Here is a 15,869-nt window from a genome sequence, read left to right on the forward strand (position 1 = left end):
TGCCCCTTGTTTGAATCAAAAGGGGGCAAAGGTTCAGTACCCGTCCATGGCCACTATTCCATTGACAGAGGGGTGTAATGTAATTCTGCAACTATATACTTCTTACCTGCATCAGGAACAGCTGATCGGAGGGGGTGACGGGTGTCTTATCCCAACCAATCAGATATTGGTGACCTATCCAAAGGATAGGTGTGAAGATACATGAGTCAGTGGGTGCTTTCTTCAAAACCTTGCTTTTGTGAACACCTCCATGGGGCTAGGTTACCTGATTGTCTCAAGCTGGATTGTCCAATTATCTTTGACGGTTCAGTGGCAGTCAATGGAGTAAATCTGTATTCCTCCAGCTTGAGCCATATTGCCTTGGCTGCTGTTCTGTAGAGTCTCTCTGGGAACAGAAAGCAATGTAGAAGGGTGCACATTCTGTGTGGAGAGTTTCGATGTGCCGATGAAGTGAGATGAGAATCCTTGTAGACAAGTAGTATATATAATCACCGCGCACTCTTGTTGTATTTCTAGCAGCAATTTTATTTCACATACAGTGAACAAGAACGTAGCAACATATAGTGACGGTACAGAAAATATTTACAGGTAGCAAGCAAAAAGTTAACGTTTCGACCTTGCCAGGGGTGTTATTCATATAGTTGCTGCAATGAGAGAAACATAACATAAGATACTGATATTATTTAAAAAACAATATATACACCAGAAAAGTGTAAGGAATATGGAAATAAAATCTAGGGTAAATATAGAAATCAAAGCAAGGGGTTAAAATAACACAATGCAAAAGACAACAAAAATGCTCAAGGGTATAACATATTTGTGCAAAAGACTTGGAATCACCATAAGGGTATAGGCAATTGCATATTAGCATGGTATTATCACAGTAAGGGGCCACAGTTATGGAGAATGTGACATATTAGGCAATGGCATCTCAATGGAGAGTATAACAGAATGTGGCTGCATAAAGGGTAGAGACCATATCATCACTAGGAGTTGCTGTTACCTGCAGGAGGGCGATTAGACGTTTGATAGTTGTACTGTAGAAATTAGGTACATGGGAGACCTGTGGTATAAAAACATCACATCACAACCACATCATATTGCACTATAAGTTTGAGTTGGATGTCCATTTTACAATTAAATTCTGTGTAGCATCATTCTGATGCTTCATAGATTTACCTTGTAAAAGTGATTTCTAGGTCACACAGAGCCCAGTGTGATCTGACTGTTGTGACTGCACAAGCATATGGGTAGCATACAAACAAGGGGACAAACACCTGAACCTAACAGATCACTGTTCAGACTGGTAAAAGCCCTACTCTGACCCTTAGGTCTGTCCCTACCTAAGATAATGGCACCCCCACTCGTCGCCAGCTCACCCTGAATGCTCCTCACAGCTGCTAGTATCGCTATGCCTGTATAGCAACTCACTTGGGAAAATAAGTTATACATTCAAACTGCAAATGACCTTGTCGATTCCTGTATAAACTAGATATCCTGACTTTGCATTCCCTAGTGGTACCTGCGGGTGCAGAGATAGACTTAATCACAGACTAGGAGAGAGCAACTCTGGCCTAAACTGACTAAAAGGCCAGTGAGTTGCTTCATGTTCCTCCTAAAGAACCAGAGGGCAGAGCAGAGTGTGAGTTACCTACAAGATGAGAAGTGTTCTGAACAAAGGAAAGATCAGTCAGTGAGTAAATTAAATAACAAAATACAAATTGAAGAATAAAGCAAGTACTGTTAACAAATATACTGCCTACTTCCTAATGATAGACAGAAAATAGGTGCAAAGTATAGCACAGAAACAGTGAAGTGAAAACCATTAGCTGGAATCCCACAAACTGGCTCCAGACATCAATAGAATGTCAGAAAATCGAAATGAATCCTATCACAAGCAGGAAATGGCAGCAGTGGGAGAGAATGTAAAGCTGCACCCAAAACTTTATAGGCACACAAATGAAAACACCTGTTTTAAGCTAAGCATACTACAGCCAGAAAAGCAGAACCCAAACACCCAGAGAAAAGGAGTGTCTCCTGTGCCTCAGCAGAAAGAGAAGCCGACCACAGAACACAAACTCAAGGGATCAAACTCAGGGGCATGACACCGAGAAGTCAAAAGAGCCATAAAGTGACTCAGAAGAACACCTCAGCACGGCGCTATACATTGAGAATTATGGCAATAAGTGGCAATATAAACGCACACTACACTAATATTTACACAGGTTTAACAAATAAAAAAATAATACATCTTCAAGGCCACAGTTTGTGACAGATCCAGAGGCACATGCTATTATATCACTGTGGATGTTGATGGTCTGAAAGAGAGAACCTCCTTCATCTCACAACTATGTGCATGATGTGGTACTGAGCATAATATGTATTAAACAGCAAGGATTAATGCTGGCGATTACTCATGACTTTTCAGTAGTGTTGAGCGATACTTTCCGATATCGGAAAGTATCGGTATCGGAAAGTATCGGCCGATACCGTCAAAATATCGAATCTAATCCGATACCGATACCCGATCCCAATGCAAGTCAATGGGACGAAAATATCGGAATTAAAATAAACCCTTTATAAACTTGTAGGTTCATTCTACATGAAGGAAAACAACTAAGAATAATGTAGGATGTATTGGGGGACGTGGCGGAGACATTAAAGGCACAGAGGTTTAGCCCAATGTAATAGAATAGCAGGATTTTGGTTTTTTTTATGACGTTCGGCGGTAGAAAGATTTTGACTATGTTATTTTTTTTTTTTTGTCAGATATTGATGTTTCACTACTTCCACGCCCTTCACCTTCTTTTTTACTTCTCCCACACTTTCTTCCTCATTATCCTCATCATCAGCTTCTTTGACATCAACTTCTTCACCTTATTCATCTTCTTCTTCATCTTCTACCTATTATTTTTTTTGGTTACATTGTTCATATTCTTTTTATTTTACTATTATCTTCATCATATTCTACTTCTTCATCATATTCTTATTTGTGACAGGCATTCCCGTAGTTGTTATCTATAAAAGTTTGAAGATTACACCTTCCGTTCTGCCTGTCACAATAGAGTTACATTTGTCCGCGTTCAGTTTGGCCTGCAGCATCAGGCTTTATCCAGGGGCACCACGAGGAGGAACGGACTCACCCCCATACACTGCTTAGTCTTCTTCTGCTTATAATTTAGATAATATTTTTTGCTCTGATATTTAGTGTTATGCTTAATGTTCTTCTGCTCTTTGTTCTGCAGCCTCTTGTTCTTCTGCTTCTCGGTCTTCCAGGTCATCGTCGTCTCCAGGGTCGTCGTCTCCGGGGTCGTCGTCATCGGGGTGGTCTTCAGGGTCGTCGTCTCCGGGGTCGTCGTCATCGGGGTGGTCTTGAGGGTCATCGTCTCCAGGGTCATCGTCATCACGGTGGTTGTCGTCTCTGGTGTCGTCGTCATCTTAGGGGTGGTCTTCCGGGTCATCGTGTTTAGTCTCTTGAACTTGGAAATGTAGCAGAAGGTACAAGAAGGCTGAGAAAATGCCGAGAACCAGCTGATGGAACTGGAACTCAGATGGCTACCCGAAGGTCCAAGAGCCAATGGAACTACCGAGGACCAGCTGACGTTACTGGAACCCGGTTACTAAGCAGGAGGTACCCATGCCTGAAAGCACTACCAAGGACCACCTGACGTTGGTGGAACTCGGATACCCAGAGGGAGGCACCTAAGCCAAAGGCTCTGCCCGGAACCAGCTGACGGTACTGGAACCAGGATGGGGAGCAGAAGGTACAAGAGCAAAAGACACTGCCGAGAACCAGCTGACGGTGCTGGAACCCGGATGGGTAGCCGAAGGTCCAAGAGCCAATGGAACTACCGAGGACCAGCTGACGTTACTGGAACCCGGTTACTAAGCAGGAGGTACCCGTGCCTGAAAGCACTACCAAGGACCACCTGACGTTGGTGGAACTTGGATACCCAGAGGGAGGCACCTAAGCCAAAGGCTCTGCCCATAACCAGCTGACGGTACTGGAACCAGGATGGGGAGCAGAAGGTACAAGAGCAAGTGTCTGCGTGGCTTTTGCAGGACACGATGCCAGCTGCACAGCAGGGGAACAGCTGGCAGTGCTGAACCCCACTGACACATTGGCTGGTGTTTTTCTCTGTGCAGCTAGCAGTACCGGGCCCCAACTGGGGGTGTTAGAGCCCGGGGTCAGCAGGAGGAGGAGATGGAGCAGAGTGTAGGCCGAAGCCTGCACTGGCGGCAGCTTTGGGTCTGTTGTGCCTGCGTGGCAGTTGCAGGACACGTTGCCGGCTGCACAGCAGGGGAACAGCTGGCGGTGCTGAACCCCACTGACACATTGGCTGGTGTTTGACTCTGTGCAGCTAGCAGTACCGGGCCCCAACTGGCGGTGTTGGAGCCCGGGCTCTGCAGGGGGAGCAGAGTGTAGGCCGAAGCCTACTTGAACCAATTTCAAAGGTAACCTTTAACCCCCCCTCAGGGGTTACAAAGTAGAAGAGCCACAGCTTATGCAGCAGTAGTGCTGCACAAGTCAAAGGTTGCTCTTTTAATTTTGCTCCTTGCACACGCTGAATGAAACACGTATAACATTTAGCCCTTTATACAGTCAAACTGTGTTGGAGGCGCGAGTTCCCTTTGTAATGAGACGCAGCACAGATGTCAAGAATCCCACCTTGGTGCTGGGTGCAGCCTCCTGAGCGTTGTTATTTGCTGTACAGGAGTCTGCGCTGTCGTGTTATCCCCTGGCCTAGCGCTGTTAGCGCTGCCCATCTTCTGACCTCATTTAATGTCGGCCGGTGTGGTTCGCGATGACCATGAATCCCAGCCCCGCAGTGTCTTAACATTGTTAAAACACTGCGGGGCTGGGATTCATGGCCTGGCGCAGCACATATGTTCGCCTCTCGCACTCGGGTCCTTACACCCGCTTCAGACTGTGCGGCGTCAGCTGATCCCTTATCGCATGCCGCGGCCATGAAGCCGCACAGTCTGAAGAAGGCGGAAGGAGATGAGGGACAGGCGAAGTGATGCACCGCTCATGCCCATCAATCACACCCTCGCAGTCCCAAGAAATAAGACACCGAGGGGCGTTGTGTGGGTCAGGGCGGCCGCAGAGGCGCAGGCAGCCAAACAATGATGCCAGAAGACGGGCAGCGCTACCAAGGGGGTTGCAGCGTGTCATTACAAAGGAAAGTCACACCACCGGGACGGTTAAATGGTCACACAGAGGACAAATTTTAGACGTGTTTTCAGTTCCACATGTGCGAGGAGAATACGTTTATGAGCCACCTTGCACACATGCAGCATTACCGCTGTACAAGGTGGCCTTAAAAACGTACAAACGCCTGGGGGAGGGGGGACAGGTTCCCTTCAATTTCAGTTCTTGTGTCTGCGTGGCTTTTGCAGGACACGATGCCGGCTGCACAGCAGGGGAACAGCTGGCGGTGCTGAACCCCACTGACACATTGGCTGGTGTTTTTCTCTGTGCAGCTAGCAGTACCGGGCCCCAACTGGCGGTGTTAGAGCCCGGGGTCAGCAGGAGGAGGAGATGGAGCAGAGTGTAGGCCGAAGCCTGCACTGGCGGCAGCTTTGGGTCTGTTGTGCCTGCGTGGCAGTTGCAGGACACGTTGCCGGCTGCACAGCAGGGGAACAGCTGGCGGTGCTGAACCCCACTGACACATTGGCTGGTGTTTGGCTCTGTGCAGCTAGTAGTACCGGGCCCCAACTGGCGGTGTTGGAGCCCGGGCTCTGCAGGGGGAGCAGAGTGTAGGCCGAAGCCTACTTGAACCAATTTCAAAGGTAACCTTTAACCCCCCCTCAGGGGTTACAAAGTAGAAGAGCCACAGCTTATGCAGCAGTAGTGCTGCACAAGTCAAAGGTTGCTCTTTTAATTTTGCTCCTTGCACACGCTGAAAGGAACACGTATAACATTTAGGCCCTTACACAGTCAAACTGATTTTGAGGCGTGAGTTCCCTTCGTAAAGAGACACAGTACAGCTGGCAAAAATGCCACCTTGGTGCTTGGCGCGGCCTCCTGAGCATCGTTATTTGTTGCACAGGAGTCTGCGCTGTCGTGTTATCCCTTAGCCTTGCGCTGTTAGCGCTGCCCATCCTCTGACATCATGTAATGTCGGCCGTTGCGGTTTGCGATGACCATGAATCCCAGCCCCACAGTGTCTTAACATTGTTAAAACACTGCGGGGCTGGGATTCATGGCCTGGCGCAGCACATATGTTCGCCTCTCGCTTGGGTTCTTACACCCGCTTCAGACTATGCGGCGTCAGCTGATCCCTTATCGCATGCCACGGCCATGAAGCCGCACAGTCCGAAGAAGGCGGAAGGAGATGAGGGACAGGCGAAGAAATGCACCGTTCATGCCCATCAATCACACCCTCGCAGTCCAAATAAATAAGACACCGAGGGGCGTTGTGTGGGGCAAGGCGGCCGCAGAGGCGCAGGCAGCCAAACAATGATGCCAGAAGATGGGCAGCGCTACCAAGGGGGTTGCAGCGTGTCATTACAAAGGAAAGTCACACCACCGGGATGGTTAAATGGTCACACAGAGGACACATTTTAGACGTGTTTTCAGTTCCACATGTGCGAGGAGAATACGTTTATGAGCCACCTTGCACACATGCAGCATTACCACTGTACAAGGTGGCCTTAAAAACGTACAAACGCCTGGGGGAGGGGGGACAGGTTCCCTTCAATTTCAGTTCTTGTGTCTGCGTGGCTTTTGCAGGACACGATGCCGGCTGCACAGCAGGGGAACAGCTGGCGGTGCTGAACCCCATTGACACATTGGCTGGTGTTTTTCTCTGTGCAGCTAGCAGTACCGGGCCCCAACTGGCGGTGTTAGAGCCCGGGGTCAGCAGGAGGAGGAGATGGAGCAGAGTGTAGGCCGAAACCTGCACTGGCGGCAGCTTTGGGTCTGTTGTGCCTGCGTGGCAGTTGCAGGACACGTTGCCGGCTGCACAGCAGGGGAACAGCTGGCGGTGCTGAACCCCACTGACACATTGGCTGGTGTTTGGCTCTGTGCAGCTAGCAGTACCGGGCCCCAACTGGTGGTGTTGGAGCCCGGGCTCTGCAGGGGGAGCAGAGTGTAGGCTGAAGCCTACTTGAACCAATTTCAAAGGTAACCTTTAACCCCCCCTCAGGGGTTACAAAGTAGAAGAGCCACAGCTTATGCAGCAGTAGTGCTGCACAAGTCAAAGGTTGCTCTTTTAATTTTGCTCCTTGCACACGCTGAATGAAACACGTATAACATTTAGCCCTTTATACAGTCAAACTGTGTTGGAGGCGCGAGTTCCCTTTGTAATGAGACGCAGCACAGATGTCAAGAATCCCACCTTGGTGCTGGGTGCAGCCTCCTGAGCGTTGTTATTTGCTGTACAGGAGTCTGCGCTGTCGTGTTATCCCCTGGCCTAGCGCTGTTAGCGCTGCCCATCTTCTGACCTCATTTAATGTCGGCCGGTGCGGTTCGCGATGACCATGAATCCCAGCCCCGCAGTGTCTTAACATTGTTAAAACACTGCGGGGCTGGGATTCATGGCCTGGCGCAGCACATATGTTCGCCTCTCGCACTCGGGTCCTTACACCCGCTTCAGACTGTGCGGCGTCAGCTGATCCCTTATCGCATGCCGCGGCCATGAAGCCGCACAGTCTGAAGAAGGCGGAAGGAGATGAGGGACAGGCGAAGTGATGCACCGCTCATGCCCATCAATCACACCCTCGCAGTCCCAAGAAATAAGACACCGAGGGGCGTTGTGTGGGTCAGGGCGGCCGCAGAGGCGCAGGCAGCCAAACAATGATGCCAGAAGACGGGCAGCGCTACCAAGGGGGTTGCAGCGTGTCATTACAAAGGAAAGTCACACCACCGGGACGGTTAAATGGTCACACAGAGGACAAATTTTAGATGTGTTTTCAGTTCCACATGTGCGAGGAGAATACGTTTATGAGCCACCTTGCACACATGCAGCATTACCGCTGTACAAGGTGGCCTTAAAAACTTACAAACGCCTGGGTGAGGGGGGACAGGTTCCCTTCAATTTCAGTTCTTGTGTCTGCGTGGCTTTTGCAGGACACGATGCCGGCTGCACAGCAGGGGAACAGCTGGCGGTGCTGAACCCCACTGACACATTGGCTGGTGTTTTTCTCTGTGCAGCTAGCAGTACCGGGCCCCAACTGGCGGTGTTAGAGCCCGGGGTCAGCAGGAGGAGGAGATGGAGCAGAGTGTAGGCCGAAGCCTGCACTGGCGGCAGCTTTGGGTCTGTTGTGCCTGTGTGGCAGTTGCAGGACACGTTGCCGGCTGCACAGCAGGGGAACAGCTGGCGGTGCTGAACCCCACTGACACATTGGCTGGTGTTTTTCTCTGTGCAGCTAGCAGTACCGGGCCCCAACTGGCGGTGTTGGAGCCCGGGCTCTGCAGGGGGAGCAGAGTGTAGGCCGAAGCCTACTTGAACCAATTTCAAAGGTAACCTTTAACCCCCCCTCAGGGGTTACAAAGTAGAAGAGCCACAGCTTATGCAGCAGTAGTGCTGCACAAGTCAAAGGTTGCTCTTTTAATTTTGCTCCTTGCACACGCTGAAAGGAACACGTATAACATTTAGGCCCTTACACAGTCAAACTGATTTTGAGGCGTGAGTTCCCTTCGTAAAGAGACGCAGTACAGCTGGCAAAAATGCCACCTTGGTGCTTGGCGCGGCCTCCTGAGCATCGTTATTTGTTGCACAGGAGTCTGCGCTGTCGTGTTATCCCTTAGCCTTGCGCTGTTAGCGCTGCCCATCCTCTGACATCATGTAATGTCGGCCGTTGCGGTTTGCGATGACCATGAATCCCAGCCCCGCAGTGTCTTAACATTGTTAAAACACTGCGGGGCTGGGATTCATGGCCTGGCGCAGCACATATGTTCGCCTCTCGCTTGGGTTCTTACACCCGCTTCAGACTATGCGGCGTCAGCTGATCCCTTATCGCATGCCACGGCCATGAAGCCGCACAGTCCGAAGAAGGCGGAAGGAGATGAGGGACAGGCGAAGAAATGCACCGTTCATGCCCATCAATCACACCCTCGCAGTCCAAATAAATAAGACACCGAGGGGCGTTGTGTGGGGCAAGGCGGCCGCAGAGGCGCAGGCAGCCAAACAATGATGCCAGAAGACGGGCAGCGCTACCAAGGAGCTTGTTGCGTGTCAATACAAAGGAAAATCACACCTGAGGGACGTTTTAATGGTCACAGAGGACTCATTTTAGACGTGTTCAGTTCAACATGGGCAAGGAGAATAAGTTTCTGAGCCACCTTGCACACATGCAGCATTACTGTCGTACAAGGTGGCTGTAAAACGTAGAAACACCTGGGGGAGGGGGGACAGGTTTCCTTCAATTCCAGTTCTTGTGTCTGCGTGGCTGTTGCAGGACACGTTGAAGGCTGCACAGCAGGGGAACAGCTGGCGGTGCTGAACCCCACTGACACATTGGCTGGTGTTTTTCTCTGTGCAGCTAGCACATCTGGGCCCCAACTGGAGGTGTTAGAGCCCAGGGTCAGCAGGAGGAGGAGAGGGAGCAGAGTGTAGGCCGAAGCCTGCACTGGAGCAAGTTGAAAGGGAAACTTTAACCCCCCCCCCAGGCGTTTGTAGCTGAAAGAGCCATCGTGTACAGCACTAATGCTGGAAAAGGTAAACTTAGCTCTTTTAATTATGGTCCTTGCACATGCTGAACCTAACACTTATGAAAAGTGTCCCCTCCCTACCGTGATACCGTCCAGTAGGTGGGACTTTCCTTTGTGATGTGACGCAGCACAGCCGTCATTTTTACCCCCTTGGCGCCGTGCGCCGCCTCCTCAGCGTTGTTTGAATCAGTCCCGGAGCCTGCGCTGTTAGGTTAGCCCTTGGCCATGCACACATTTTGCGCTGCCCGTCTTCTGACATCATTTGGTGTCAGGCTGGCTGCGCCTGTGCGGCCGCGCTGGCCGAGATCCCGCCTCGTACTGTCTTCTGATTTAATCCCACTGGGGGCCTGAGATCCGTGGCCATGCGCAGTGCATATCCTCGCCTCTCACTCCCCTCCCTACGGCTTCTTCAGACTGTGCGGTGTCACGGCCGTGACGCACAGTTTGAAGAAGCCGTAGGGAGATGAGTGAGAGGTGGAGGTTCAGATATGCACTGCGCATGTCCACGGATCTCAGGCCCCCAGTGGGATGAAATCAGAAGACAGTACGAGGCGGGATCTCAGCCAGCGCGGCCGCACAGGCGCAGCCAGCCTGACACCAAATGATGTCAGAAGACGGGCAGCGCAAAATGTGTGCATGGCCAAGGGCTAACCTAACAGCGCAGGCTCCGGGACTGATTCAAACAACGCTGAGGAGGCGGCGCACGGCTCCAAGGGGGTAAGAATGACGGCTGTGCTGCGTCACATCACAAAGGAAAGTTCCACCAACCATACGGTATCACGGTAGGAGGGGACACTTTTCATAAGTGTTAGGATCAGCATGTGCAAGGAGCACCACGAAAAGAGGCACTTTTTCCCTTTGCATCATTACTGCTGCACAAGGTGGCTCCTTCAGTAACAAACGCCTGGGGGGGGGGTAACAGGTTCCCTTAAATTTAACTTGTTGTGCCTGGCGTGGCGGTCGCAGTACACGTTGCCGGCTGCACAGCAGGGGAACAGCTGGCGGTGCTGAACCCCACTAACACATTGGCGAGGTGTTTGGCTCTGTGCGGCCAGCACTTCTGGACGGCAACTAGCGGTGTTGGAGCCCAGGGACAGGTGGAGGAGGAGGAGGTGGAGGAGGTAGGAGGGATTGCCACACACACAGCAGGGGAACAGCTGACGTTACTGAACCCCAATAACAGAGGAGGGACTGTTGGGACTGTGCGTACAGCACTACCAGGCAACAACTAGCGGTTTTGGAGCCCAGGGACAGGTGGAGGAGGTGGAGGAGGTAGGAGGAGGTAGGAGGGATTGCCACACACACAGCAGGGGAACAGCTGACGTTACTGAACCCCAATAACAGAGGAGGGACTGTCGGGACTGCGCGTACAGCACTACCAGGCAACAACTAGCGGTGTTGGAGCCCAGGGACAGGTGGAGGAGGAGGAGGTGGAGGAGGTAGGAGGGATTGCCACACACACAGCAGGGGAACAGCTGACGTTACTGAACCCCAATAACAGAGGAGGGACTGTTGGGACTGTGCGTACAGCACTACCAGGCAACAACTAGCGGTGTTGGAGCCCAGGGACAGGTGGAGGAGGTGGAGGAGGTAGGAGGAGGTAGGAGGGATTGCCACACACACAGCAGGGGAACAGCTGACGTTACTGAACCCCAATAACAGAGGAGGGACTGTTGGGACTGCGCGTACAGCACTACCAGGCAACAACTAGCGGTGTTGGAGCCCAGGGACAGATGGAGGAGGAGGAGGTGGAGGAGGTAGGAGGGATTGCCACACACACAGCAGGGGAACAGCTGATGTTACTGAACCCCAATAACAGAGGAGGGACTGTTGGGACTGTGCGTACAGCACTACCAGGCAACAACTAGCGGTGTTGGAGCCCAGGGACAGGTGGAGGAGGTGGAGGAGGTAGGAGGAGGTAGGAGGGATTGCCACACACACAGCAGGGGAACAGCTGACGTTACTGAACCCCAATAACAGAGGAGCGACTGTTGGGACTGCGCGTACAGCACTACCAGGCAACAACTAGCGGTGTTGGAGCCCAGGGACAGGTGGAGGAGGAGGAGGTGGAGGAGGTAGGAGGGATTGCCACACACACAGCAGGGGAACAGCTGACGTTACTGAACCCCAATAACAGAGGAGCGACTGTTGGGACTGTGCGGACAGCACTTCTGGACGGCAACTAGCGGTGTTGGAGCCCAGGGACAGGTGGAAAAGCAGAGGAACACAATGTAGGCCGAAGCCTGAGAAAGTCGAAAGGGAACCTTTAACCCCCCCCAAGGCGTTTGTAGCTGAAAGAGCCAGCTTGTGCAGCACAAAAGATGCAAAAGGAAAAGGTGGCTCTTTTCATCATGCTCCTTGCAAACACAGAACTAAACACTTAAATAATAATAATGTGTCCCCTGAAACCGTGAAACCGTCCCGGAGGTGGGACTTTCCTTCGTAATATGACGCAGCACAGCCGTCATTCCTCCCCCCCGGGCGCCGCGCCCCGGCTCCTCAGCGTAGTTTGATTCCGTCCCGGAGCCTGCGCAGTGCATATCCTCGCCTCTCACTCCCCTCCCTACGGCTTCTTAAGACTGTGCGGGGTCAGCTGGTCCCTAATAGCATGCCACGCCCGTGACACCGCACAGTCTGAAGAAGCCGTAGGGAGGGGAGTGAGAGGCGAGGATATGCACTGCGCATGGCCACGGATCTCAGGCCCCCAGTGGGATTAAATCAGAAGACAGTACGAGGCGGGATCTCGGCCAGCGCGGCCGCACAGGCGCAGCCAGCCTGACACCAAATGATGTCAGAAGACGGGCAGCGCAAAATGTGTGCATGGCCAAGGGCTAACCTAACAGCGCAGGCTCCGGGACTGATTCAAACAACGCTGAGGAGGCGGCGCACGGCGCCAAGGGGGTAAAAATGACGGCTGTGCTGCGTCACATCACAAAGGAAAGTTCCACCTACTGGACGGTATCACGGTAGGGAGGGGACACTTTTCATAAGTGTTAGGTTCAGCATGTGCAAGGACCATAATTAAAAGAGCTAAGTTTACCTTTTCCAGCATTAGTGCTGTACACGATGGCTCTTTCAGCTACAAACGCCTGGGGGGGGGTTAAAGTTTCCCTTTCAACTTGCTCCAGTGCAGGCTTCGGCCTACACTCTGCTCCCTCTCCTCCTCCTGCTGACCCTGGGCTCTAACACCTCCAGTTGGGGCCCAGATGTGCTAGCTGCACAGAGAAAAACACCAGCCAATGTGTCAGTGGGGTTCAGCACCGCCAGCTGTTCCCCTGCTGTGCAGCCTTCAACGTGTCCTGCAACAGCCACGCAGACACAAGAACTGGAATTGAAGGAAACCTGTCCCCCCTCCCCCAGGTGTTTCTACGTTTTACAGCCACCTTGTGCGACAGTAATGCTGCATGTGTGCAAGGTGGCTCAGAAACTTATTCTCCTTGCCCATGTTGAACTGAACACGTCTAAAATGAGTCCTCTGTGACCATTAAAACGTCCCTCAGGTGTGATTTTCCTTTGTATTGACACGCAACAAGCTCCTTGGTAGCGCTGCCCGTCTTCTGGCATCATTGTTTGGCTGCCTGCGCCTCTGCGGCCGCCTTGCCCCACACAACGCCCCTCGGTGTCTTATTTATTTGGACTGCGAGGGTGTGATTGATGGGCATGAACGGTGCATTTCTTCGCCTGTCCCTCATCTCCTTCTGCCTTCTTCGGACTGTGCGGCTTCATGGCCGTGGCATGCGATAAGGGATCAGCTGACGCCGCATAGTCTGAAGCGGGTGTAAGAACCCAAGCGAGAGGCGAACATATGTGCTGCGCCAGGCCATGAATCCCAGCCCCGCAGTGTTTTAACAATGTTAAGACACTGCGGGGCTGGGATTCATGGTCATCGCAAACCGCAACGGCCGACATTACATGATGTCAGAGGATGGGCAGCGCTAACAGCGCAAGGCTAAGGGATAACACGACAGCGCAGACTCCTGTGCAACAAATAACGATGCTCAGGAGGCCGCGCCAAGCACCAAGGTGGCATTTTTGCCAGCTGTACTGTGTCTCTTTACGAAGGGAACTCACGCCTCAAAATCAGTTTGACTGTGTAAGGTGTTGTGATTTTGCTTTTTGCTCCCTCTAGTGGTCATTAGTGATTTGACTCTGGAGCTTCTGTCTTTTCCTATATCCTCACCTGGGCCGTTAGTTCAGGGGCGTTGCTATATAAGCTCCCTGGACCTTCAGTTCAATGCCTGGCATCGTTGAAATCAGAGCTAATCTGTTGTGCTCTTGTCCTATGATCCTGGTTCCTGTATTTCAAGCTAAGTCTGCTTCCTTGCTTTTTGCTTTTGTTTTGTTTGGTATTTTTGTCCAGCTTGTTCCAATCTGTATCCTGACCTTTGCTGGAAGCTCTAGGGGGCTGGTGTTCTCCCCCCGGACCGTTAGACGGTTCGGGGGTTCTTGAATCTCCAGCGTGGATTTTTATAGGGTTTTTGTTGACCAGATAAGTTATCTTGCTATATTCTGCTATTAGTAAGCTGGCCTCTCTTTGCTGAACCTGGTTCATTTCTGTGTTTGTCATTTCCTCTTACCTCACCGTTATTATTTGTGGGGGGCTTGTATCTTGCTTTGGGGTCCCTTTCTCTGGAGGCAAGAGAGGTCTTTGTTTTCTTCTCCTAGGGGTAGTTAGATTCTCCGGCTGGCGCGAGTCATCTAGCGATCACCGTAGGCATGATCCCCGGCTACTTCTAGTGTTGGCGTTAGGAGTAGCTATTTGGTCAACCCAGTTACCACAGCCCTATGAGCTGGATTTTTTAATCTCGCAGACTTACACGTTCCTCTGAGACCCTGTCCACTGGGGTCATAACAGTATGCCAGGCCAGTATTAAATGTTTAATGCATTGCAGAAGTGGGATTATAAGAAAGAAAATTTTGAGGTTTTTTTTTCCCTCTCTCATTTTTTTTTTTCTTTTTTTTTTTTTTTCTTTTCCCCTTTACCTCAGAGTGGCTTAAGCTTGCTGCAGACATGAATGTCCAGACCTTGATTACAAGTGTGGACCAGCTTGCCGCTCGAGTGCAGGGTATACAAGATTATGTTACCAGAAATCCTAGGTCTGAACCCAAGATTCCGATTCCTGAACTGTTTTCAGGAGACCGATTTAAGTTTAGGAATTTCAGGAATAATTGTAAATTGTTTTTGTCCCTGAAACCTTGTTCGTCTGGAGACTCTGCTCAACAAGTAAAAATTGTTATTTCATTCTTACGGGGTGACCCTCAAGATTGGGCTTTTTCGTTGGCGCCAGGAGATCCGGCATTGGCTGATATTGATGCGTTTTTTCTGGCGCTCGGTTTACTTTATGAGGAACCCAATCTTGAGATTCAGGCAGAGAAAGCCTTGCTGGCTATGTCTCAGGGCCAGGATGAGGCTGAGGTGTATTGCCAAAAATTTCGGAAATGGTCCGTGCTGACACATTGGAACGAGTGTGCACTGGCCGCTAATTTTAGAAATGGCCTTTCTGAGGCCATTAAGAATGTTATGGTGGGTTTTCCCATTCCCACAGGTCTGAATGATACCATGTCCCTGGCTATTCAAATTGACCGGCGGTTGCGGGAGCGCAAAACCGCAAATTCCCTCATGTTGTTGTCTGAACAGACACCTGATGTGATGCAATGTGATAGAAAAACCGCAAATTCCCTCATGGTGTTGTCTGAACGGACACCTGAATTGATGCAATGTGATAGAATCCTGACTAGAAATGAGAGGAAAATTCATAGACGCCGGAATGGCTTGTGCTACTACTGTGGTGATTCTACACATGTTATCTCAGCATGCTCTAAATGTATATCTAAGGTTGTTAGTCCTGTCACCGTTGGTAATTTGCATCCTAAGTTTATTCTGTCTGTAACTTTGATTTGCTCACTGTCATCTTATCCTGTCATGGCGTTTGTAGATTCAGGTGCTGCCCTGAGTCTTATGGATCTCTCATTTGCTAAGCGCTGTGGTTTTATTCTTGAACCATTAGAAAATCCTATCCCTCTTAGGGGTATTGATGCTACGCCATTAGAAGAAAATAAACCGCAGTATTGGACACAGGTTACCATGTGCATGACTCCTGAACACCGCGAGGTGATACGTTTTCTCGTTCTACATAAAATGCATGATTTGGTTGTTTTGGGGCTGCCATGGTTACAGACCCATAATCCAGTCCTTGACTGGAAGGCTATG

This window comes from Ranitomeya variabilis, chromosome 1 (genome assembly GCF_051348905.1).
Source record: "Ranitomeya variabilis isolate aRanVar5 chromosome 1, aRanVar5.hap1, whole genome shotgun sequence".
Classification (NCBI taxonomy): Eukaryota; Metazoa; Chordata; class Amphibia; order Anura; family Dendrobatidae; genus Ranitomeya; species Ranitomeya variabilis.